The sequence below is a fragment of the Neophocaena asiaeorientalis genome, unplaced genomic scaffold, assembly GCF_003031525.2.
Source record: "Neophocaena asiaeorientalis asiaeorientalis breed wild unplaced genomic scaffold, Neophocaena_asiaeorientalis_V1.1 scaffold65, whole genome shotgun sequence".
Lineage (NCBI taxonomy): Eukaryota > Metazoa > Chordata > Mammalia > Artiodactyla > Phocoenidae > Neophocaena > Neophocaena asiaeorientalis.
Window position 1 is genome coordinate 2415527 of NW_020173215.1, and position 13877 is coordinate 2429403.

The following is a 13877-nucleotide window of genomic DNA, read 5'->3' on the forward strand; positions in this document are numbered from 1 at the left end:
CCTCTTAATAATCCAAACTTTTCTTCCTCTAGGGTTCAGCTTGACCAGCTCTGCTGCAAGAAGCCTCGTCTTTTTCCTGCCCCTCTCTGTTCCACATTTCTGCCACCTGTGTCCTTACATGGTTTGCGCTCTCATCCACAGGGGCCCCCCTTTCCTTCTTTGCTGAACTAAAGCCTTCAGCACTCAGCCAAACACCATCACTCCATGAAACCGTCCCTCCCTGGCTCTGCCAACCTTCAGTGCCCTCCCCTCTCCATGCCCTCCTGTGGCACCTATACCATTCATTTTGGCACTATGTTCTTGCAGTGCCATTTTACTGTTTAATATGTGCTTTATTCCTTGTTGGGGAGTAACTCCCAAAGGCAGGTAGCACCTATTTTCCTTGTTGGAAACAGTGTGCCATTCAGCACTGTGCTGTATCTCTACCTGGTGTCCAAGAAACATGTATTTAATAATGCCAATGTATTAAAGTGCCATGTTTAAAATAGCAAGCTTATGGATACTGTCCATAAACGAAATCATAGATGGCTTACCTAAAGTAATATGTAAAGCGTAAATATTGCCTCTGAGCAATACTGACCTGTTGTTACACCAGTTCCTCTGTGATTGACCTTCTCATCCCTGAATTGAACCTCCACCATGGATGTACCACCATCTGCCTGGCCGGACTCCTATGGGAGCTTCTACCTAGAACTCACCTTTGACTTTAGATTAGGTTTGAACCTTTAGTTAATGGCATTCATTTTCCATCCCCAAGCTATCTAGGGGCCCAGCCAGAGTCACCTCATTAGCATAAACTCAGGCATGGTTGAAAGGGGCTTATTGCGAAGAGCACAAGATGCTTCGCTCACCCCTAACACTAAGGAAAGTCCAAGGGTTTTAGGAGCTCCGTGCTAGGAGCCAGGGATGAAGACCAAATATATATTTCTTATTATATCACACTCTGAAACATCTACCTTTTAAGGTTGTGAAGGATAAAATGAAATAACATGTGTGAAGTGTGACCCAGGCCTCATCTTTAATGAGAGCTCTTTGGCCTTCCCTTCCTGCCTCCCTCCCAGCCCTGGTTCTAAGCACAGGGCACGGCGTCCCTGCGTGTACATCCTTCTGCCCTTTAAACACATCCTGTGGAAATTTGAACAATTCAGAGAAGTTTTTCTGAACAGCCATCACCTGTTCTTTTTCACAGGGATTATTTATGTGTTCGATCTGACACTGGTGGTTTTTGGCTTTTTTTTTTCTTCAGAGTTTCCCTTCCTTGTGAATCATATTTCTGGCCCACACGGGCATACCTATCATCTTTCTGAACTTTCTAAAGCCTGTTTTCCAAAGTCCAGGACTCACGTCAGCTCAGCCTGATCGTCCCTTTCCTCTATTTGACCAGGAATGACGCAGTCGTTTTTTTCTCGAGGTTCCTGGAAATTACACAATAGCCATCAAGTGCTTTTTCATCAGAATTAAGTCAAGAATAGAAGTTCCCTTGTTGTTTCCTCTGTTTTCTTGGTGATGAGGGGATTGTGAAGATTGGCAAGGAATTACCACATGGTTTACTTTTTTTTTCCTGTATCTTTTTTTTATTATTATTGAGGTATAGTTGATGTATAATATCACATGGTTTACTTTTAGCAGAATAAGACTTCTAGTAAAATCTGAACCTTTGAAACTGGTCTCCACCATCACCTAAGTTACCTGTTTATTATCTAGCATTGATAAAGCATTTTCCCACTTCACTTTAGGAATAATACAACAGTAACAGCTTACATTTACTGTGCATTTTCAATGTGTGTACCAGGCACTTGCTAAGTGCTTTAAGTACATCATAGTTTTTAGGCTTAAAAACAACCCCACAGCTATATATATATATATATATATATATACACACACACACACACACACACACACACACACACACACACTGCAATATTACTCCGTTTAAAAAAGAAGGATATCCTGTCATTTGTGACAACATGGATGGACCTTGAGGGTATTATGCTAAGTGAAAAAAGTCAGAGAAAGACAAATACAGCATGGTATCACTTACATGTGGAATCTTTTTTAAAAAATCGAACTCATGGAAAGAGTAGAAAAGGGGTTGCTAGGGGCTGGAGAGAGAGGGAAATAGGAAGAGGTTGGTAAAAGCCCATAAATTTTAATTTTGTGACTCTAGTTGTTAATGCTGTATTGTATAGGTGAAATTTGCTAAGAGAGTAGGACTTAAATATTCGCTCCCCCCTCCGGCCGCCAGAAAAAAAAGGGAAACATGTGAGGTGACGGATGTGTTAACTCGATGGGGGGAATCCTTTCACCATGTACACGTACACATATCAAATCATCACATTGTAGAGTTTATATATCTTGCAATTTTGTCAGTTTTACCTCAAAGCTGAAGAAAGAAAAAAAGCCAAAACCAATCTCATAAGGTAGGTGCTCTAATTAGTTCCCATTTTACAGGTGTGGAAACTGAAGCACAAAGACATTATGTAATTTGTCTAGAGCCACGTGGCTTGCAAGCAGGACAGCGGGGATTCTAAGCTGTCTCCCAACCGCTGCTCTCTACTGTTCCTCCAGCTTGGATTCTAACGCCAGCTCCCTAGCTCACCGGCTTCAAGCCCGTGTCTCAATTTGCTCATTTGCAAAAAATGGGAATAACAATATCGACACCATAGAGCTTGTTATGAAAATGAAGTGAGGTACCACGGGGGCAACCGGTAGCACCGGTCCTAGTAAGCGGGGTGCCCGTCAGCAGCGCTGTCGGGAGCATCCTTCCTATTCCTGCCGCCGCCGCGTCTCCTCTGCTCGCAAGCTGCTCCCTTTCTTCGCACGTTCCTATTTCTGAAGTCAGATTCCATCATATAAGCAGTATATACACACTTTGGCTTTTTCCCTAAAAAGTTACTACTTGGTGGCATGTCTTTCCATAAACGGCATCTAAGAATCAAGGAAATAGAGCATTTCCATGTGTATTTGTTTTGTCTAGCTAGCTTATGGATAACTTAAGGGCAAGAGGAATATCTTGAATTTGTCTGAGTTCTCTCAACGCCCAGTACCGAGTCTCACACTCTTTAAATACTCAATAAATAGTCGTTGGGCACAGTAGTATTTGTCCAAAGCTCAGAATTCGGCAGCTCTGCGCCGTGCAGAGTAAAAGATGCTCCCTGCTCCCCGCTCCCCGCCTCGCCCCCGCTGTGCTCCCCGCCCCTGCCCCCTGCAATGCAGGACGCGGAGTCGGGGTGTGGTGGGCAGCGTGTGTTTTCCTCCAGGGTCTTTTTTCCTTCCAGCAGAGCGGGGCCACCCAGCGCTTCCTGGAGCGAGTGGAGCAAACAGCCGCCCGCAGCAGCCCTGGACTCGGCAGAGCCTCCCACCCCCGGCTTCCCAGGAGATGCTGTCGGCCAAGCCGAGGAAGCCAGCAGCCAGGGGGCGAGGGCAGGCTTCCTCTGCGCCACTGCGCTGAGCGCCGGCGCTGCGGGGTGCGCAGGGGGAACGGGAGAAGGGCAGAGCTGGAGTCTCTCCTCCGAGGTTTGGGGTGCGTGTCCGCCGGGCTTTCGCACCCCGCCCGCCATCAGGACTTGCTGATGCAAACGTCCTGGCGGGACCTGATAAGATAGCGAAAGCGGTCCGGAGGCGGGCCCCGCGGGGACAGGGCCGCTGTCTGCACCAGGTACGGGCCGAGCGCAGGCAGGAAGTACTGGGAACAAGAGCACCACGATGGTATCTTTTGGTAGCAGTTTCCACGCCTCCCCTTTGCAAGACTTTCATGACTACTGCTCGAAAGCAAACAAATGAATAAAAATGAACTCGTCCGAAAGGTGGTTTGCTAAACCTCAAGCTGGAGATCATATTTTTCCCTCCTGAAATTAATAAAGTTCCTAAATTATTGGTCTATAAACAAGTGAAGCCCTGTCCTGGCTGTGGGGACATTTTTACTTGTACTTTAATGGCTTCAAAATTAGAAAGAGGGTGTACTTTCCTCCAGGATTACCTCCTTCTTCTTATTAAGAGGGTGACACAAACAGCGTCTGTGTGGAACAAGCTTCTGTAGCATATATACTGGTTTATAAATATTTTACAAAACTTCTCTGATTGGATTTTGAAAAAGGTTGAGATGTCCAGCTCCTGTTGTACACAGAGAAACGTCCCCTTGGGTTTCCAGGGGTTTTCTTTGTTTTTCTTTGAGTTTTTTTCTTTAGTTTGTTTTGATTGACAGGGCCCAATGCTGGAGTTGCTTATGGTGGGAAACCTGCTTTTCTTCGTGAATTTACAGACGTGGAAACATGCTTCTGGATGAGCTCTGCTCCCCGAATGAAAGGGAGCTCTATGTTCTGTTCCTCATGTCACTCAGCTCATGTTGGGAGCAGAAGCCGCCTGGACAGTCCTCACCATGAGAGTGACCCGTGGGCGGAGGTGGCATCGCCCCAATCGGTAGGGATTATTTGGTGTGTTAATTAATAAAAGGTAAAGTCTCCTTCTGCACTTTTTGCTGGAAATTTACAATTACGGCTCTTCTCAAATGTTGACCTCAGCCCTCTTCTTGTCTGTTCTGAAGGGCAACTGTGTTGCCAACTCCGGGGGCTGTGTTCCCTCTGGGTTCAACGCTCGGAGTCTCGGGCTGTGCAGTCCCTGCGGGAACATAATGGTAAAGGTACGTGGGAGCAAGTGCCTTTCTCCCCTCCCGTGAAGTTTCCCTTCTTTCTATCCCGTTCCCTTAGGACCTCTGACACCCCTCGTAGCTCTTCTTTCCTCCTCTCTCTGGAACTTTCCCCCTTCTGCCACGTATGTCCCTGAGGCCCAGCTTTACCTCATCCCTCCTTGGATGAGACTCGAACACCATGACAGACTTTGGCAAAGTATTTGAGAGTCGTGTTTTCCAGAGGGTTTACCTTGGGACATTTGTTCTGAGAAACGCTTCGCAATAAAAGGGGTTTCTGGACCTTTTGGGAGAAGTTTCATAACATCTTTCTTTCAGATAGTCAATTAACCTTGTTAGTCAAGGTTAAAATAAGCCTGGGAGAAGTCCTGTGTTTAAAAAATAAGGAACGAACCAACCAGCCACAGGTGCAAAAGTAAATGTGATTTAACTTTGATTAACCCTCAATTTCCCAGATGATCTGTACTCGTTTGTTTCATGACACTGGTGGCCCCCAGGACAGGCTTTGGGAATTGCTGTCCTAGAGCATCCTGGCCACCTTCTAGGTCCAAGGAAGTCATAGCAATTTAGCAGAACTCTTCGATCAGGTTCCACGGAGCTGTATATGATCTCTATTATGTTTAAACTTTTCCATTGTTGTCCTAAAGTAGGTAACACCTGGAAATCGAGTTGGGTTATAACTCTTAAAGCCCCATCATGCAGAGACCATTCCGCTGGTGTGCATGAGAAATGACAGTTGCTACACTGGCCCAAGTCTAGGTGGTGAGATTGGAGAGAAAAAAACTAGAAACATTGTAGAAGAGGCCAGATGACAAGAACAGCCTCTTAAGGAAAAAATACCCAGATCCTGTCCTCAGTTGCATTCAGGTTGAGAAACTTGATTTGGTCAGTGCACTCAGGTGATCAGGCTCAAAACTATTAACTCCCACTAAGAAACCTCACACACAACACCAAATGCTGGTGTGGATGTTGGAGCAACAGGAACTCCCATTCGTTGATGGTGGGAGTGCAAAATGGTACAGCCACTTTGGAAGACAGTTTTTCAGTTCCTTACAAAACTAAACATACTCTTACACTACGACCCAGTAATTGCATTCCTTGGTATCTACCTAAAGAAATTGAAAACCCATGTCCCCACAAAAAACTGCACATAGATGTGTATAGCAGCTTTATACATAATTGCCAACACTTGGAGGCAACCAAGAGGTTCTTCAGTAGGTGAATAGACATACTGTGGTAGGTCCAGACAATGGAATATTACTCAGCACTAAAACGAAATGGTCTATCTAGTTATGAAAAGACACGGAGGAATCTTAAATGCGTATTACTTAGTGAAAGAAGCCAATCTGAAAAGGCTACATACCGTATGATCCCAACTATATTATATTTTGGAAAAGGCAAAACTGCACGGGGACCGTAAAACTATCAGTGGTTGCCAGGGTTTGGGGTGGAGGGAATGAATAACCAGAGCACAGAGGTTTTTTTTTTTTTTTTTTTTTTTTGCGGTACGCGGGCCTCTCACTGTTGTGGCCTCTCCCGTTGCAGAACACAGGCTCCGGACGCGCAGGCTCAGCGGCCATGGCTCACGGGCCCAGCTGCTCCGCGGCATGTGGGATCTTCCCCGACCGGGGCACGAACCCGTGTCCCCTGCATCGGCAGGCGGACTCTCAACCACTGCGCCACCAGGGAAGCCCAAGCACAGAGGATTTTTTTGGGCAGTGAAACTACTCCATAAGATACTATAATGATGGCTACATGTCATTATAAGTTTGTCCAAATGCATAGAATTTACAACACCAAGAACAAACCCTAAGGTAAACTTTGGCCTTTGGGTGATTATGGTGTGTCAATGCAGGTTCATCTGTGGTAATAAATGTATCACTCTGGTGGGAGATGTTGGTCCTGGGGAGGCTATGCATGAGTGTGGGCAGGGAGTCTATGGGAAATCTCTGTGTATTCCTGGCAATTTTGCTGTGAACTGTCCTAAAAAACATCTTAATGGAAGTCTTTCATTAAGTCTTAGAGAAAAAGAAGGCAACTCAGAAAGGAAAAAAAAACAAGAAAGAAACCTCACACACAAGACTGATACATAAACCAGAATGCTGAGGACTACTGTTTAGTAAGAATAGCAATGTCGGGCTTCCCTGGTGGCGCGGTGGTTGAGAGTCCGCCTGCCGATGCGGTGGACACGGGTTCGTGCCCCGGTCCGGGAAGATCCCACATGCCGCGGAGCGGCTGGGCCCGTGAGCCATGGCCGCTGAGCCTGCGCGTCCGGAGCCTGTGCTCCGCAACGGGAGAGGCCACAACAGTGAGAGGCCCGCGTACCGCAAAAAAAAAAAAAAAAGAATAGCAATGTCAAGGCTTGCCGTATGGTCACATTGGCTGGTCAGTACACTCTCTTCCCGTTGGGAAGCTGCATGGAAGTCAGAAATTTTAATCCTAAAATTGCTTCGTGAGCAAGAAATATGAACAAGGAAATTTCATTGGCTAGTGAGGTTCACTAGAAGGGTAGACTTGCCAAATAGAAGAACATTGGCAGACGGAGACATACCTCTCTCCTGGAGACACACTAAAACATTCTTCCTACGAAAGACCTCCTTTTACTGCCCTCTGAAGACTAAATCTATTGGGAGAATAGAAAGAAAGTTTCCAAACTGGACTCCAGACCTGACTTCCAGCACCCGTGCTCTAGTTGCCTGGGCTGCACTTGGTACCTCCCTAGATCACTTGACCTGATATTCCCAGTCTTCAGATGGTTTTCTTCTGCAGATGGCTGATCCCCGTCACCACCCTTCACTTTCTGAGGTTATTTCCATATTTGGGCTGCATTATTTCACCCTGTGTGTCCTGACTATGCTATGGTCCAGCCTGAAAGGTCTCTCTGTGACAGAGACATGAGCAGAGATGGGGGGAATCTGGGGATAATGCTCCCATACATATGCCACCCGGGAACTTTTCTATACAAACAACCCTTCCCCCCAGTCTGTTATGCTTCTTGGGTTAATTGAAAGCAATTCAAATCAACAAATACAACAAATATTTGTTTACTGAGTATTATGGTGTATGGTCAGGCCACTCAGAATGGCTGTTCTCTTGCTCTCTGTAAATCCCCTGCTTGACCGGTGTCTGCTTCACCTACACATCACTCACACGGCTGACCTTCCTATGTATTTGCCCCTGCGCCAGCTGGTGACTGTTCTTATCAAAGGGGCAGTGAGGGGCATGCCCCTCTGCTAGTTTCCCGATGACACCACCTGATGTCAGTTCCCCCTATAACTGGCAACCTCCCCTTCCACTCCGGAGAGAAGGCTGTCCCGCCTGCCGTCTGCTGCACGTGGTAGGGAGGCCCTCCAGGACCTGGCTTCACACATGTAAGCTCCCCCATCCATTAAACCATTGATGTCTCTGTTGCTGACTCCGGGCTCTTTCTTTGGTCTTGAAGCTGGGCAGGCACAGGGCTTGTAGGCCTGCAGGGTGCAGCCCAGCGTTTGGGCTGAATGTTTACATCTCCCCAAATTAATAAGTTGAAACCCTAACCCCTCACCCCCGACAGGATGGTACTAAAAGTTGGAGCCGTTGGGAGTAATTAGGTCAAAAGGGTAGAGCCCCCATGATGGGATTAGTGTCTTTAGAAGGAGGCAAAACTACCCCTCTCTCTGCCCTTCACCACGTGAGGACACAAGGAGAAGATGGCCATCTGCAAACCAGGAAGAGGATTCTCACCAGACACTGGATCTACTGACACCTTGATCTGGGACTTCTCAGACTCCAGCACTGCGAGACATAAATCTTTGTTGTTTAAGTCACCCAGTGTATGGTATTCTCTGCAAGACATAAATCTTTGTTGTTTAAGTCACGCAGTGTATGGTATTCTGTTACAGCAGCCCGAATTGACTAAGATACCAAGCGCCTATTATGTCTAAAGCAGTGTGCTTAGTGCTGTTGAGGAACTGGAAACGGAAAGTCAGGAATTCTGACCCGTATTCCAGGATTTTGCCCACTTACTGAACCTAGCAAATAGTTGTCTAAATATCTTTGAGTGCACACAAATTCTATTTGCACTGAAAAATTGAAACTGCTTCCTCTCATCTGTATCATTCCGTTTCTCTGTCACCTGTACAGTCTTGTTTTGTTTCCAGGTCTCCTAGCACTAGACCTGATGCTTCAAACTTTTAACTTCTATAACCACCCTATCTAAAGCAGTACTCCATCACTCTCCATCCTTAGTTTATTTTTAGAAGCACTTATCATTACCTGAAATTATTTTGTCCATTTGTTAATGGTCATTTCTCTGTCTTCCCCATGAAGAAAATCCAAGCTCCATGAAGGTGAAGATGTTCATTGTCTGTCATTTAGGGTGGTATTAATATGTCGCTAGTCCTGGGAGCAGCCTTAGTATACAGTAGGAGCTCAGTCAATACACACCGCAGAGGAGGAAATCAGTGAGGCTTGTCCTGCAATCAGCACACCTGAAATCTTCTGTCAGAACCTGATTAAATACAGAAGCAGGGTGTGCACGTTCCCTTGATTCTCGAAAGACAGCACTGCTAGCAGGTGCAGCAGGGGCGCTATCTGCTCCGTCAGCGAGACGCACTCGCAGACCCTGGCACCTGGCAGCCCCGCGAAGCCCATGGCGCCCTGATTCACGTGGAGCTGACGAGGGAGGACAAGTGAGAACGTGCTTGTGCCTTGCTCAAGGGCAGAGAGGTGTTAATAGGAAGAGGGAAGAGGGACTAAGGTAGAAAGTGTAGTAGCGGGGATGGAATAAAGAATTATTAAGTCTTCATTGTCGGGAGCCTTCAAGGACTCCAAAGGCAACCCTCTACCTTTGCTGTCCTCTACAACAGCGGTCCCCAACCTTTTTGGCACTAGGGACCAGTTTCACGGAAGACAGTTTTTCCACGGTAAGGGGTTGGGGGTGGGAGACGGTTCAGGCGGTAATGCCAGCGGCAGATGAAGCTTCGCTCGCTCGCCCCCCGCTCACCTCCTGCTGTGCAGCCCGGATCCTAACGGGCCCGGACTGGTACTGGTCCGCAGCCGGAGGCTTGGGGACCCCTGCTCTACAGCGAGCCTGAAGAGTGGCTGTCTTTTCTCCGTACAAGGTCGCCCCACGATGGGGAGTTTAATACACATTGTTACTAACAGCAGCTGACATTGGCTGAGCACCTACTGCGTGCCATGCTGGGCCACCAGCCCTGCTGTACTGCGAGTGCACGGCGTTTACAGAGACCGTGACATGAGTGGTGGCTCCTGACCGCGTGCAGTGCCGCAACCTGTGTGCTGGGGTCATCAAGTTCATGGGCACCAACCAGCCAGGTAGGCACGTGGTGACTGGTGGGAGGGCTGGGAGCTAAACCCCAAAGTAAAGCCTCCCTAAAGTGGAAATCTGACCCCTTGACACCCACTACCTCTGCGCTTCCACCGGGTGGCCCTACACACACACACACACACACACACACCACACACCACACACACACACACACACCCCTGCCTGTCTCGCTCATTCTTGAACTTCTCCAGATCCTTCAGTGGCTCTCCCCTGGTCTTGGACCTAAGGCCAGACTCCGCCCCACGGTTGTTCCTACCGCCAGTGTGACTCACCCGCCCATCTGCCTGTTTCTGGCCTGAGCTGCCCTCTTCCCCGCTTGTTCCCTGAAGCCGCTCTATTCTACTCTAGGGTCCAAACACATCACACTCCCTGCCGCCCAGAGCCTCTGCATTCTTCGGTCCTCTGCCTAGCGTGCTCTCAACCTCTCTCTTCACATGCTAGTTCCTTCTGTTTTTCTAGGTCTCAACTTAGTATCCCATTCCCAGAGGGCCTTTCTCGGACAACAATACCTAGGGCATTTTCTATCTCATTTTCTTGTTTATTTCCTTCCCAGGATTTTAAAGCTCATGTGAGCTTTAAAAACAAATCATCCGCTTACCTGTTTTGATCATTCTCCTCCCCAAATGTAAACTCAGGAAGACAAACCCTGTGGCATCTTGTTTACCACTGAATCCCCACTTTGCCCATAGGAAGCGTTCTATGAATATTTATTGAGTGAATGAATGAATGCGTGAATGCCCTCTTAGCATTTGTAGACAGTTTTCTCTCATGAGTCTATTCTTTTCCTGGGCAAAATGTGCTCAGTTATTTCAGGTATTCATGGTACTCCCTGGGCACAGAGTAATTTTTCCAAGTTGTCCTTAAAGTACAACACTCTGGGTATGATTGAACTTGCACAGGGTACAGTGGGATTGTCCCCTCCCCTTTCTATCCATGCTGGAGCCCAAGAGGTAGCTTCTGTTAGGGGAGGTGGTTGAATGAGTTAGCTAACTACACTCACCGAATATAGCCACTTCAGATGTTGCCAGATTCCTGAGCCATGGGGCACTAGTTAAGAGTTAGTAACCAGCTGTTTTCACCACCCCCGCCAAAGCCATGATCTGTAGTGCTTGCCAGTTCAGGGGTGTAAATACTCCCACCATGGCTGACTTAGGCCACCAAAGCGAGGCCGCTGGATGTGGATTTGGGGAGAGCTGCTGACTCTCAAAGAGCCGGTGGACGCACACTGCCCCTCCCCCCCAACTGCCATGTTCCTTGAGAAACATAACCTAAGAGAACCCACACATCTGCCTCTTGCAAGCACTGTGTTCCTCCATAAAGCCAGAGTTCTTTAAAGTCCAGACATAAAGGCAACCGGAAGGGAAGGAAGGAACGTATTAAATCTCTTTCAGTTCTGCTGCTTGCATCTCATTAGGCCTTTGGGCACATAGACACATGCCTATTTTCATGGCTTCCCTAAAACACGTCGGCTTATTCAAATTCCTTGTTTTCTTTTGCTGACCAAAACTGGTGGGCAGAAGAGAAGTAGTTCTTTTGTTGTTTTTTGGTTTCTTTTACGTCACGACATTCATTTCTTCCCCCACCCTCCTCAACTCTCGCAACAGGTGGTATGATTTTACAAGACACCGTTCAGCGTCAAGCCAGTGACTGTGTGGATGTGAGGTGTTCCTCACGGAGGGCTGTGATGTCATGTGAATGCCAGGTTGTGTGTGTGTGTGTGTATGTGTAGAATATGCTGCAGAACTGGAACTTATTTACCATGTATGTATTTGGGTCGGTGAGAAAGGACCAGCAATTAGTTATCTTGGCAAAGGTTCAGTTATGCCTGAAAAAGGAACACAGGCTTAAAATGTTATGTAATCACTCTTAAACCACCTCTGGGAAGTTCTCCAAGCCCTGTGTGTCAGTCTGCAATGTGCATGTCTGGACACAACCTCTACAGGAATTCCTATTTTATGAAGCAGGGTGGAGAAGTGCTGTGAGACAGAGCTGAGTTTAATTGTGAGGTTGGCTTGTTAGGGGAGAGCTAAGAGGAAGAGCTTAGCTTATCTTGAGATCCACCACATTCATCGTTAGGCAACGCTGGGGCACAGACTGTCTTCCCGAGCACCGGACTATCTACTGTAAAATGAATTTACTTCAGAATTGAATTATGTCTATGGGTGATTTTTCATTTTTGTGTGGTGAACTTCTCATTTAAGTGTAGATGCCTACAGATCATAAATATACAACTCGAGGGATTATTATGAGGGGAATACAGCCGTGGAACCACTCCCTGAGGCAAGAAATTAACATTATCACAAGCTCTCACCTGCTCACCTAGGTGCCACGTCCCCATAGGTGACCACTAACACCTCTTTGGAAAAGTTTTCATTTCACTTTTCTGATTCTAAATCAAAGTTTTGACTTTTTTTTCCCAATAATTGTCTAGAAAGACTCTAACTTACTTTTGATTTTCAACTAGAGATTGGGAGCTGTGGAACGTGTGTTGGGGGCATCACTGAGTCAGATGTTGAAATCTGTGCAGAGGTCAGGGCCACCCCGAGAGCAAGCAGGGGTCTGGGTGGACATTTTTTGCTAGGACCCCATCTATATAAACAATCTAACTAAAGAGTATACTACAAAATTAATGGTGCCATGAGAAGTATAGTGACTTATCATGAAGATTTATAATAATGGTTAAGAAGAAGTACTTACGTGTTTGCTTATTATCCAGTCGGTGCTCCTGGAGGGTCTTAATTAGCACTGGTCTTCAGGTCCAGGAAATATCTCTACCTGTTCTTTGTTGTCAAATGCCTTGTTTCTGGCTCATTTCACAACCCCCATCACAAGAAAGGGTAGCAATGCTGCTGTCACTCACAAATTGCCATGGTTCTTCTCAACCATGAAATAATATAACTCTCCTTGCCTGTTCCTAATTCCACTTAGTTCATTCTGGCCGTGTCGTTACTTGTGATGCTACATCATCCAGTGGCCATCCGTGAATACTGGCTCCTAGTGAGGCTCTGGTATCTGTGCTTTGCTGATGACGTCCATGAATGCAGTTCTTACCCCAAGTGTGCAAGAAATTGTGAATGATGATTTGCTTTCTGGTCATGTTGAATTTACCATTGGGAATTCTACAGCCTTCACATACAACAACTCATCTTCCAATGGTGCTTTTTGGTTTTGTTTTGGTTAGTCTCTCCTCTAATGCCTTTCCTTCTTCCTTTCTCATTCCTTAAAGAACAACTTCAAAGAACATCTTAAGCTGCTTTTTCCCCCACAAAGCGCTTATCATTATTTAACATACCATATACTTGTACTTCACTTCTTTATCCTGTTTATCGTCTGTCTCACTCTATACAATGTAAGCTTCATGACGGCAGGGACTTTTTACTGTTTTGTTCATTGCTCTAGTCCCAGGGTCTAGAATAATACCTGGCACAAAGTAAGCACTCAATACATGTTTGAATTAATACATAAAATTCCAACTACAATACATACTTGAATTAATAAAATTCCACTCAGTCTATGAAGTTCTCCTTCATGCTACGACCTTTTTTTTTTTTTTTGCAAATCTAAACATTTGGTCTGTTTAGCACCCAATCAGGCTGTAATTGTTTCATGTGTTCTATTTTGTTTCTCTGAGTTGCAGGATTATTTGTATACGTTTGTCTGTATATGTCCAACTTCCTTTCTTCCGTACCTGTTCTAGAAATATACCTGCCACTGTATTCCACCTGACTGCACAGAGGTGAACATGAGGCTCAGTATGGATCAGTTGTAGAATCCCATCCCCCTGGCCATAGAGAATGGTCAAGGGATGGTTGCCAGTTACAATGTGTGGATAGTTTTTCCCCACACCACCAAGCAATTCTTGGACGCCGGCTGAGTGTCCTACAAGTCAACTCAATTCTGATA